Raw genomic sequence first — 13,459 nt, 5'->3', positions numbered from 1 at the left:
AGTGTCACAATGGCCCCTTAATTTCACAAGGCACCACAGTGTCACCATGGTCTCCACAGAAAGAAAACCATGGAGCCCCAGGGGCTGATGAATGGCAGACACCAGAGACCAAGGCCAGATAGACCTGTCTGTCCTGACAGGTATGTCTGGGGACAACCCTTGGATATACGGAATTTGGAATGTGGAATCCTAATTTTGGCCATGGGCCTGTGGAGAGGAGGATTGTTCTTTTCCATAGAAAGGCAAGCATAGAGCCCTGGTGTTTCAGGGCCAGATGAGCAGTAGGCACCAGAGGCTGAGGCCAAGGCCAACCATTTGTCCTGGCAGACATTCATCTGAGTGCAACCTTTGGATATATGGAATTTTGTGGGCAGAATTCCAAATTCAGCCATGAGTACCTGGATGAGAAGGTCAGTTCCTTCCCACAGAAAAGAAAGCACAGAGCCCCAGTATTTCAGGGTGAATTAGAGGCAAACAGCAGAGGCCAAAGTTAAACACGCCTGTCTTTCCTGGCAGCTTTTTCCATCCAGGAAAAACCATTGCATATAGGGAATTTTGGGGGAGAAGTACCAATTTTGGCCATGGATTCCTGGGCAGGAAGGACAGTTCTTTTCCATAGCAAGAACAGCCCATGGCCCCAGTGTTTGAATGCAGAGGAGAGCTGACTCTCAGGAAGCCAAGGGAAGCCAGACTTGTTTGCAATGGCAGACTTTGTCTAGAACAATCTCTGAATACAGGGAAATTTAGAGGTGGAATCCCATTTTGGCCATGGGTATGTGGAGAAGGACACTACTTTTTTTGTTTGAAGGAAAGCCCAGACCCCAGTGTTTCAGGGGCACATGAAAAGAGACCCTTGACAAGCCAAGGGCAGTAGGATAAGTCAGGCCAAGCCAAGCAGACCTGTTACCTGTTCCTTTGGATTCATGGAGCCCTGCAGTGTCACATTGGCCTCTTGTTTTCATGGGGCCCTGCAATGTCACAATGGTCCCTTTCTGTCGGTACCGCGCTAGGAGTCGTGTGTCATAAGGACAAAGGCTTATCCAGCTAGATGGGTAAGGAAGCGATTTATTGAACGACCAAACCACATTTATAGTGTGGTTCACAAACTACAAATAGGACAGCAGTCCATTGGACAATAGAAGAAAACAACACTTTCCCACAAACCGTGAGAACTGTTTTTCAGTGAAGGCCAGGTGTTAATCTTGTTATTAATTGCTTTCTGTTTTTCCCTAATGTAATCATCCTGGGAAAGGCTCAGGCTGGAACTGAGAAAGCTGTCTCAGCCTGGGAAAGGCTTCTCTAGCATGAGAAAGAGAAAAAGGTTCCAAGCCTTGCAATTTTCAGCCTGAGGCTTCAATGGTGTCCACACCTTTCTTCCATAATGCCTTGCAGTGTCAAAGTGGTTTCCTTGGTTCCATGGGACTGCATAATGACAGAATGGCTCCTTGGTTCCGCAGAGTGTCTCAACGGTCTGTGATTCCATGTAGCTGTGCAGTGTCCCAAGGGTCCCTTGGCTCCATTGGGCTCCTCAGGATCACAATGGCACAGCTGTGTCACACTGAGCCCTTGCTTCCTTGGGGCTCCACAGTGTAACAAGTGTCCTTTGCTTCCATGAGGCACTGCAGTGTCACAATGGTCTCATTGCTTCCACAAGGTCCTGCAGAGCCCCTTAATTCAACGAGGCCTTGAAGTGTCACAGTGGTCTCCAGTATTCCATGAAGCCCCACGATATCACATTCCGCCTTTGGTTCTATGGGGTCCTGCACTGTCACATGAACCCTCAGTTCCATGGGGGCTGCAGTGTCTCAATGGTCTCCTTGGTTCTGTGGTGTCTGTGGCAGGACATGTACCCACCCCTACTACAGACTACAGACAGTGCATAAAGAGATAACCCGGGCTGAGAGGCCCAGCAAAGGGTCACCTCTGGTGTCAAAAGGGCTCAGGCCTCAGCTAAGAATCAACATCTTCATCTGGAGAGACAATGTGGGAAGAGATAAAAGAAATATTCTTGACTGAGAGACACTGTTTTACAAACTATAAATGACATACTAGTTATCACAGAGGCAGAAACTGCGTCATGCACACCCTGAAGGTGTAAAGGACATCTTCCTGTAGTTTGGACACAGATTCCATGGTTACTTCCCTGGGGATTGAGGGAAAGGACCTCCATGTGAGACCCCACCAACAATTGGATGAAGATACATTGAATCCTTGTGGTGTTATTTCTTTGCTAGCTGTAACATTAAGAGGTGCTTTTAACCTCGTGCTGGATATACCTGCAAGCAGTTTTTGTTTTTTCTACCTTGTGTAGTATTAATATAGTAGTATTGTATACACAACTATACTTGTGTAGTATTAGTTTAAGTCTTATGTCTGTTAGTTTTCTGTCTATTAAATAATTAATTCTATATTAGGCTGAATCATCCATTGTTAAACAACTTGCAAAGGAGAGTGTGTTTTGGGGTGCTGGCCTCCTCAGTAAAGCTACTGCCTGCTAACGGAGGCCTGGACAAAGGGCAGGGACTTATCTAAACCCCCACATCCACTCGTAACAGTGTCACACAGTGCCACAATTGCCCCTTGGCCCGATAAGGCCCCGCAGTGTCACAATGGACTCCTTGGTTTCATGGGGACACAAAGAGTCACAGTGGCCCCTTTGTTCAGTGAGGTCTGTTGTGTCACAGTGGTCTCCATGGTTCCATAAGGCTCTGCAATGTCACAATAGAGCATTGGTATCATAAGACCTCACAGTGTCACAGTGATCCCTTGCTCCCCCTGAGCCCCACAGTGTCATTAGTGTCCCCTTATTTTCACAAGGCCCTGAAGTGCCACAATTTGGTTTCACAAGGCCTCAAACTTTTAATATGGTCTCTGTGCTTTCATGAGGCTTTGCTGTGCCACAATGGACCCTTGGTCCTGCAGCGTAAGAATGCCCCCTTGGTCTCATGGACCCTCACTGTGTTACCACTGTGCCCTTGGCTCCAAGAGGCCCTGCAGTGCCACAAAGTCCTTAGGTTAGAGGAGGTCTCACAGTGCATTCCCCGTATCCATGATTCCACGAGGCTCCACTGCTTCAAAATAGCCTCCTTGATTCCATGGTGTCAGAATGGAACCTTCATCTCACAGAGTCTCACTGTGTCCCTGTGATCACCTTGATTCCATTGGGACCTGCTGTGCTAAAATGGCCTCTTGGTTAAACAAAGCCCTGCAGTGCTACAATGGCCCCTTGGATCCAGTGGGACCCAAAGAGTCACAACAGTCTCCATTGTTCCATGAGGCTCTGGAATGTCACAATGGATCTTTGGTTCCATGAAGCCCCACCGTGGCACATTTGGCCCCTTGGTTTCATGAGGCCTGGCAGTATCAGAATGGCCCCTTTGTTTCATGGAGCACCACGGTATCAGAATGATCCCCATGGTTCCACAGGGCCCCCAGTGTAACAACGGACCCTTTGCTCCATGAGGTTCTGCAGTGTCACAATGGACTCCTTGGATCCGCAGTGTCACCTTGGATGCTCTGTTCCATGAGGTTCTGCAGTGTCACCATGAACTCCTTGGATCTGTCAGGCCCTGCTATGTCACAATGACCCATTGGTTCCATGAGGCCTTTCTCTGTCACAGTGGACTGTTAGCTCCAGGAGTCTCCACAGTGTCACAATGGCCTCCCAGGATCTACGGTATCGCAATGGACCATCACTTCCATGTGGCCCTGCTGTGTCCAAATGGATTTTGGTTCCATGCAGCTGCACAGTGTTTAAATGGCCTCTTGGCTCCATGGAATTCTGCTGTGTCGCAATGGACCCATTGTGCCATGAGGTTCCAGTGTAATAGATGACTCCTTGGGTCCCTGAGGTCACGCTGTTACCAAATCTCCAAAGTATCAGAAAAAGACTCCTTAACACTGATTTGGTGTTGAAGAGGGCAACATTCAGGCCTGAGGTCCAGGAGAGCATAACACCTAACCTTAGCAGATACGTGATTCTAAAAGCGTGGTGCTTATCTGCAGTTGCTACATGCGTATTATATTTTACACATTTCCATAAAATCCACTTCAAGTTCCAAGTTTCTGTCCTTGCTTTTTCTATCACTGGACCCTTGAGCCATCTGTCTTCTTCTTTTCCAACCATCCTGGCTGGGAAAGCACTTTGGGCCATGGCTACTGGCCCTGGGCCTGAGGCCAGCAGGGGAGAAGTGAGCCTTGCTGTGCTGGGGCCTCATTGCCTCCTTGTCCCTGCTCAGCAGCCTGGCAGGGGCCACCCCATGGTCCTGCCCTGGGCATTGCACATCCCAGAGCCCAGTGCCCTGGGAAGAGCCTTGAGCAATGAGGGAGGAACAGGATCTGCCTTGCCAGGGGCTGGGGCTCAGGCCTTGGCCCTTTGCATTCCTGAGACACATCCAGGTTTGCTCAGCATCAGAGACACCTTTCCCTTGTTTGTCCCCACTTGTCATCCTTGCCACCAGTGTTCTTCTCTAACTGGAACCTGGAGACACTTTCAGAGTTGTGTCCCTCAGTGGAATCCATTAAACTTCAATAAATTTTCGAGTTTGAATCTGACTTTGAGTTTTGATAAGATTTTTTGAAAACTCTCTCTCAGGGACTGATGTCTAGGGACTCGGCACGGTTGGAAAATCCCGGCTCTCCAGAGACAGGGCACCTGAGAGGCATTTTAAAATATTTAATTCCATTATCAGTCTTGATGAAGGCTGAAACATAAGAGGTATAAAATTCAATGCCATTTTATCAAAACCCAAGTTATTTCCTGGTTACAATATTTTAGAAACATTTTTCAGCCTATTAATTTTGCCAAACAGCGATGCTAATACTTGTAACACCAATTGCCTATTATTTTACCCGACGTGGTCTTGCCACAATGCAAGCCCTAATTCTCAAAAATATCTGCCCTTTTTGCAAGGCTATAGTCTGAAAATTGTTTCTAGTTCAGTCTCCCTCTCAACAATGTCTTCTCTATTTCTTGGCCTTTCTAAGTCAGCACACCTTATCTCAGAGTTTGCATACAGGTGTACAACACTGTGTGAGCTTTCATTCAGGCTTTGAGAATCCTTTACAGATCCATTTCTCACAACAATCAATCACAGAATGCTGCAATTGCCTCTGTTCTAAAGAGAATAGGAATAAAATGCACCCTTTAAATCAGGAATGGGTATTTCTAAGAATCCTTTCGACATATTTCTCCATAACTTGAGTTGAAAACTTTCTGAATGAACTGCACCACACTAGAAGGAAATCAAGGCAGAGCAATAGTTTGTTAGGAAACCTCTCAAGAATTCATTCATAATTGAACTCCAAAGGTTCTGATACCATTTATGGGTCCCACTGAGGGACAAGACTGAGAAAGTGTCCCCAGGTTCCAGTTAGAGCAGGAAATTGGAGGCAGAGATGGCAGGTGATGTGGGAAATGCAGGCATGGAGAGCTCTCAGTGCCTTGTGCATACAGGCTCAGAGACAGAGATGGATACAAGGTTTGACCCAAGACCTTGGAGAAGGCTTGAAGAATTAGAGCATTGAAAGTAAAATAGACATAAAACAGGAATAGAAGTTTGTATTTTAAGTAGAATTATGTTTTAAGCGAACAGAAATATGTATTATGTAAGCAAAGCAACATGTTAAGTAAGATAGTAAAAGGATTTCAAAGTTTAGCAAGAGCCTATTACAAAGCTAGTTAGAACCTTAAGATATATCAATGTAGGTTTGTGAAGTGTCATATGATTGGCTGAAAAAATTACATATTGCTGGAAAGCCAAGAAAAGCAAAGCAATTAATGCTTGGTGTAAAAAGACTCTAACAAACTTTGTAGAAGTATGTGATTGGCTAAAAAACTAACATCAGGCATTGTAACTAACAATTAGACAGCTTCTGATGTCATGGTGTTGAATGTAACACAATTTAATGTCACACCCTTCTATAAGACTGATGCCATGAGGTAATAAACCCTCTTTTACAACATCTCTTAGTTGCCCCATCTCTTGTCATATTAATCTCCTGACAGGGATTTTTCAGGCATCAGATATTTCTAATGAAATCAATGGCAATATAGGAATACCAGGTCTACCTCATTAAAAATCAGTAGGGATTGAGGGACACCAGGTCTACCCCATTCAAGTCAATAGGGATTTTGTGGAAATTTGGAGCTCAAATGGGGAAATTTTGGTAAATTTGGGGGAAATGTTGGGCTGAATTTTGGGAATTCCCACTCCAGGATTGTGCTGCTGATGCTTTGAAAGTCCTGGATGAATTCCTGGAAGCCAACCCCAAATCCCTTATCCCACACTTGTGGTCCATGCTGGTGCTGTGCCTCCACATAAGGCAAAAAATCCCCATTTTCAGCCCAAAATCTGGAAATTCTGAGCCCAACATTGAGATTTTTAACACCAAAAATGTTGGGACATCAAGCCTATCCATTGAAGTGAATGGGGATCTAGGGAAACCAGACCTAGGTCTACCCCACTGAAGTAATTTGGGGATTTTGGGGCACCAGATCTGTCCATTATTTGGGCTTGAGTGCAAAGGGTTACCTGTTAAACTGAGAGCACTGGGGGAGGATAAGAGGGGGCACTGGAGTTATTTGGAGCACTGGGGCAAAAGTGGGATTACTGAGAGGGATTAGTAGAGATAAATGGGGACAATCAGGACCCCATTAAATCAAAGAGGATTTAGGGACCCCAGTCTACCCTGTCAAAGCAATTAAGATTTTGGAACACCAGTGTTGGGGGCCTCAGGGGTTTTGGGTGATCCAGATGTCCAGGGGGTACAGAGGTGTATCCAAGTGATTTTGGGTGTGATCCAGGATATTTTTGGGGGGATCCAGGTGTATCCAGGTCATTTTTGGGGATGTCCAAGTCATGCTTGGGGCACTCAAGTGTCCTGACTCACCTTGACAGGCTGGGAGAAGATGATGGCCACCATTGCATCCTGCTGGTCGACATGGACACAGATGAGCTGCAGCGGCAGGGAGACTGCCAAGGGGCACCCCAGCAATCAGGGTACCCCAAAACTGCAGGTGAGACCCCCAGGGAGGGAGACCTGAATTACCACAGGGGAGGATGCAGCATAGGTACACCCCAGCGCTTTAGTCTGTGGTGTAGACTGCACCAGCTCCAGCTCTGGGTGGGGCAAAGGGTGGACCCCAAAATCTCAGGGGGGCAGTGGGGTCACCCAAACTGATGTGAGGAAAAACTTTGTAACTCACAAAGTTAGAGGTATGTATTTTATTCAGCACTGAGGTGCATGGGGGATAGCTCCTCCAAAAACATGCACACCTTCAGCAACCTGGACCTCTCTTTTTATTCTCTATAAACTAGGATTGCACAACGCACCTAATAAGTATTCATTTCCTAACCCCGCCTGTCCCTGCTTCATATTAAAATTAGTTCCAGGCCTCTTTGCTACTGCACACTGCTGCTTGTTGGTCACTCTGGTGGTCGTCTGGGGGTCCCTGGAATGAAGTAAACACTTTTCCTCTCTGTTAAACTTTTTACCCCGCCTTCTTTGCGCACACATATTAGTCTTTGGTCACTTTCCAAACCTTGATACAGATTTTCGCTGGCTCAGGGGTCTAAAGAATCCCCCTTATCTGGAAGGGGCCTCGCTCTTCCATCCTGTTTGTGCATTCTTGGCTCTCTGTCTTATCTTGAAGCCTTGCTCTGTCCTCCTGTTCTTGTATAGAGAGCAAATGTTGAGCACTCACAGAATCTTGTCAGCCCCCTGCCAGCTAAAGCATCTTCCTGTATTTTTACCCTTAAGTCTTTAATTTTAATTTTAATTCCTCCTCCTTCAGTGTCACAATGGCTCATTGGTTCTATGGGCCCCACAGCCTCATTCTTGACCCTTGGTTCCAGAGGGATCCTGAGTTTCACAATGGTCCCTCTGATTCCATGAGCACCAGAGTGTCACAATGGTCTCTTTGGTACCATGAGGTTCCATGGTGTCTCGATCATGTCTTTGGATCTGCTGCTGTCCTTGTCACAACTGACTCATGGTTCCAGGGGGTTCTGCAGTGTCACCATGGTCACTGTCAGAGGCTGGGTGAGATCAATGTCCCAGACACCTTGGGATGAGCTGTCAGTCAGTCACACAGTGGGCTGGTGCTGACCCAGGCTCTGATTGTCCAAGCAATCACAAATCCTACCTGGGGGAGGCCCATGAAGGACCAGGGGCTCAAAACACGTAGCAGGCACTCACCCCATGGTCTGTACCCTGCTTTCTGCTGGGGTCTGTGTCTCCCACACTGGAACCCGAAGAGTTGGTAGCCATGTGTGTGTCTTTCTATAGAGCTTCTGTCTTTATGTCTCTGTCTCTTCCCTCTCCTTCTAATGTTCTTGATATGAAACAGTTTTGGGTACTTCAACAACTTAAGTGTTTAAAGGTTTCCATGTAAAATGGGCTAAGTTAATGAAGTTCCTGCTATGGGGAATGTTTTGTGTTGAATTGGATGTATTAAATCCTTTTTAAGAGTTCTTTGATTTTCTATACTTTGCCAGTGAAGTTTTTGTGTCATTTTGACCTCTTGAGAATATCTGGCTTGGGTTTCTCTTGTGCACCAAACCTGAGTGAAGGAACCTTTGGTCACCCCCAGTGACCCCAGTGGTCAATCCCAGTGAGCATTTCAGTGCTTTGGGATGTTACAGCCCCTCAGGCTCACAATGGCCTCTTGTTTCCATGAGGTCCTGCTGTGTCACACTGGCCCTTGGTTCCATGAGCATCTGGAGTGTCACGCTGATTTTGGGAATCAGGAATTGACACCGAAATTGCAGAGTGTATGTTTTATTGCCAGCTGGGACACATGGGGGGATATCTTCTCTAAACCATGTGTACCTGGTCAGGCAGGTTCCAGGTGTAAATACACATTGATCCCACAAGCCCCCATCTCCCTGCCCACCCATCTCTGCCTTCTCCCACTTTGAATTATAATTAGCTGCCACACCTCCTGCTGTCATGTTCGGTGGTCCTTGGGATGAAGGCCATATTTCTTCCTTGGTGATTGCTGTTTGACCTCTGCTTCTGGGCAGGCAAAGTGCAGGTCTGGCTTTTCCTCAGGTTAATGTTTTCCCCTGAAAACCACTTTTCTGGTTCTGACTGGTTTTTGGAGCCTCAGATTTCTGCTTTGTCAGGCTTGTATAACACTTAGGTGTTGCTTTCCTGAGTTTTCGCAATATATCTTAATGTTTTTTTTCCTGGCAACTAAGCTCCTATGTGGTCTGTTGGATACTGTTTCTCCATGAGATCTATTTCTCCTCCACATGCTTAAGCATATTATTGGCTTCTAAAATCCTGAATTTTCAAAACTATATATGTTCCCCATATTACTGATCCCGAGGGAGCAGCAGAAGTGCCTGTATCTGATCCCTGATTCTGGGGCAGGGCTGGACAAATGACCCCCACAGCAGCAGCAGCAGCAGCAGCACATGGAGCTGAATTCCAGCACAGCCCTGGCCACTCTTCCCTCCCGTGTGCAGTGGTGTCACAGCAGCCTGGGGCACCTGCGAGCCCCAGGGCCAGCAGGGACTTGAGGTAGCAGCTCTGGGCTCCTGGAGGAGTGCAGAGAACAGAGGTGGGGACTCCCACTCATGTGGAGATTGCAGATGGAAAAGGCTGCTGTGAGCAGGCAGCTCCAAGGACAGAGAAAGGAGGGACTGGAGCCCTTGATCTGTGCCAGTTCCACAGCCCTGGGCAGCAGCCATGGAGCACAGGGGGAACAGAGGGCAGAGCAAGAGGGACAAAACCAGTCAAGGTCAGAGACTGGGAAGAGCCAGAGTTGGGAGCAGGAACAGCTGCTTCATTGCACGCTTGGAGAAAGCTCTTGGCTGGTTCAAAGTGCTGAAAGGTGTGAAGAGCAGAGAGATGACACCAAACAATGCTCCTGGTTCCAACACACTCCCCTCTCAGTGCCCCAGAAGGAATTGGATGAACTGTATTCTTCTCTGCAAGTCATCTCGTTCAGCATGAGCAGATGAGCACCAAAAGCTAAAGGAGCTGAAGCCTTAGGCCACAAGAACTGAGCAAGAGGGGACATTTTGACCCAAGTAATGCTGCCAACCAGAACCTAACAAAATCCAGCAGATAGAATCTTGGAATTTTAGAATCCTTTCTGTTGGAAAAGACATCTGAGCACATTGAGTCCAGTCATTCATCCAGCACTGTCAAGCCCAGCAGTAAAGCACATCCCTGAAGTGCCAAGGCCTGGTCATCAGGCCCTGAGCCAAAGACAACCTCTGGATGAACCTTCCAACCAAAGGTTATCTTTGTATCCACTAATTAGCGAAATATGCATGGTCATTAGCACTCTGACAGATGTATCCACTCATTAGTGAAGCATATAATGACCTTTCTGTATTTAGAAACTGGACAAGGTCATAAAATCTGACATCTGGCCTTGTTTGGGGATGTGTGACCCAAGTCATCTCCCTTGGTTCCTCCTTGAGCCCTGGTCAGGCTTTGGGAGGAACCCAAGAGGAGAATGAAACCAGAATGATGTACAGTAAATGACACTGATTCCTGAACTTGGTGTCTGTGTCTCTGCTGCTGACCCTGCCTATTGGTAAAACAAAGTTTGTGTGCTCTGGCTAGATCACCACAAAATGTTGGTTTTTTTATGTAAATGTAAGACATCAGTCCTGTCCTAAATTCCCAGGTAGAGGGAAAACCTTCCCTAGAGTTTGCCGGTTCCTAAGTGGGCTGTGTTCAGAGCATCTTGAGAACAGTGGGGAAGTCAGCTGAAAGAAGCTGAGCCATTGGATGTATTAGAATGCATGCAAAAATTGCATATGGAAAAATGAAAAGCACTTTTGTGTTTGGGAAGATGAGGATGAATTTTATTAATGGCATCTCAGAAACAGCACCAACAGAGAGAATGATTGCTGTCAAAATTCTCCAACATGGAGTGACAGAAAAGGCTTTTATTCCTGAACATGGATTCATTTGTGCAAAGGAAAGAGTAATAATATAATAAATAATTAAGTACATATCTATAATATAATAAAAATGTGATCTATATACTTCCACGTATATATAAAATGACATTGTAAAATATTGCACCAAATACTATTTTTTAAGCTTTTCCTGCTCAGGGATGTAAAAATTAATACTCTACACAAAATGATTGGCCAGGACCCAAACATCACTGGTGCACTCTGTGAGATTGTATACAATGAATGAAAGAGGAAGGGATGAAATTGGCAGATTTTTGCTGACACTAGGATGTGGAATACTTTCTCTGTTGCCGTGAAGAATAAAGGTAGACTGCTGGGTTTTTCATATACCAGACCACCCACAAGCTGCAGCATTGATTGAACAGATGAAGCAATTGTTAAAAAAGTAGGGGATGGGAATTTGTCATATTAAAAATCCCATCTCACAGATGTGCTCCATTCCCCTAACAACAGGAATACTGGGAAATGGAAACTGCCTGGATGTGCATGGCTGCACCCAATGTGCAAATACAACCACGGACAGTGACACTTGGACTGCCTGGGAAATTATTCCAGTTGTGACGGCCCCTGACAGGGCCACCCCAGAGGCTGCAGGGCTGGACCTTTATGCATTAGAATGAATTAGCATAAATCAGAAGAAAATGAGAATGATCAATACCAGAATATGAATTCAGATTCCTCCAGGACACTTTGATTTGATAAATGCTCACTTGAGCTTGGCCTTGAAGTGTTCATGTTTTGGGAGGAGTAATCAGTGCAGATTATCAAGGAGAAATTAAAGTAATTCTCTTAAACAATAGTGAACAATTGGATTATTCAACCCCATGGCAGGGTAGCATAATTGTTGATACTGCAATTTTAAAACAACTGTGAAAAAAGAACATCCACCTCAAATCTCTGCTGTTCATGGAGATAAAGGGTTTGGATGCACCAGTCCTAATAATGGAGCCAGAGTGTGGGTGAAGAGGCCAAATGGGCCTCCTGAGTGAGCTGAAGGAACAGCTCTGGGGAAAAAAAACCTGAATCCTGAACCCTTGCTGAGCAAGATGGGAATATGTCCGTACAGCCAAGTGTTCTGTGCCAGAAAAAGTGGATATTATGGGATATTGTTTTACAGATCCTGCCAGTGTTGGGGGTTGAGTTTTTTTTTCTGTTACTGTGTCAATTGAAAGAATTTTTCCCATTATCATGCCAATGGAGCTGGCCGGGCTACACCCAGGGTCCCTGATGGGTCCAAACAAAGGTGTGGGTGGGAACGGCTCCTGGAGGGGCCTCTGAGGCTTCCGGGAGGGCACTCGCGTTTCCGGCGAGCCGGGAGGAGGACGCCTGGGATCGTTCAGCCACGCGGCCGAGCACAGCAGAGCCAGACCCTCTGCGATCACCTGCCCTGCATCTGCCCCGTTCCAGCCTCCTGCCTCTGCGGACACAGCTGATCCCCTGGACACACACGGTGAGCAAGGAGCCGCCGCCCTCGGTGAGGGTGAGCCCGTTCCCGCCTGAGACCGGCGTGGCCACTGCTGCCCCTCCCACCTCCCTCCTGCCTCCATTCCCACTTGCCCTTCGGCAAATCCGGGCTGTGGACGAAGCACAGAAACAGCGTGCTTGCATCTAAAGGGACTGACACTGAGTTATCTATTTCGTTCTGTTAGCAATATTAACTGTTATTGTTTTCTGTTTGTACAGTTAGATATATTAGTAAAAGAGCTGTTATTCCCACCCCCTTATCTCTGCTTCAGAGTCCTTGATTCAAACAATTATAATACTTGGGGGGGGAGTGGAACCAAAGTCTCTATCCCAAAAGGAAACTTCTGCCCTTACTGGCAGACACCTGTCCTTTCAAACCAGGACAGCCAGACCAAATTTCCCTGTTTGTCCCAACAGCTCTTTGGAAAATGCTCTGATCCAGGGGCTCCATGAGAAGGCTGATGTGACGCTGAGGGGATTCCACAGGAATTCCAACCAGGAGCCTGGGTGCCCTCAGGGACTGGGATGAGGCACCTCTCCAGCCAGAGGGGAAAGGACCCACCAAGCCTTGTCAGCCACAGACAGTGCAGGAAAGCTGAACAGCAAAGGACCTGGGGGACATTATTCTGGAATTAAACATGTGTCAGCTCTGTGGACAACAGAATTATTGTTCCTAACCCAAATGAGATTGAGTAAAAAGAATGAAAACCTGTGTCACTAAACTACTACTGATGCCTACAAATTGTATCTTGAGAGTCAGCCAGAATCTTTATTTGCAGAAACACCCCTAGAGTTTTACCAAGGATTATTCATGAAAATGGTCATAAAAATGTCAAGATCAAAAGCAGCCAAAGTACTTAATCTAACAAATTGCTGTATATGTTCTCAACCAGAGGGAAATCAAAGCAGAGCCATGGTTTGCCATGGGTGTCATGGTTTGCTTTTTTTAAAATGAGCCCCATGGTGCATTTGGTGCTGAGTCCTTGAGCCTCAGGGCCTGAGAGGAGATTGCACAAACCTTTTCAGGAGTCCATGTCAGAAGAAAAACC

The sequence above is a fragment of the Erithacus rubecula genome (assembly GCF_903797595.1).
Source record: "Erithacus rubecula genome assembly, contig: scaffold_138_arrow_ctg1, whole genome shotgun sequence".
Lineage (NCBI taxonomy): Eukaryota > Metazoa > Chordata > Aves > Passeriformes > Muscicapidae > Erithacus > Erithacus rubecula.
The sequence above is the reverse complement of the archived record's forward strand: the minus strand, read 5'-3'. Positions refer to the sequence as shown.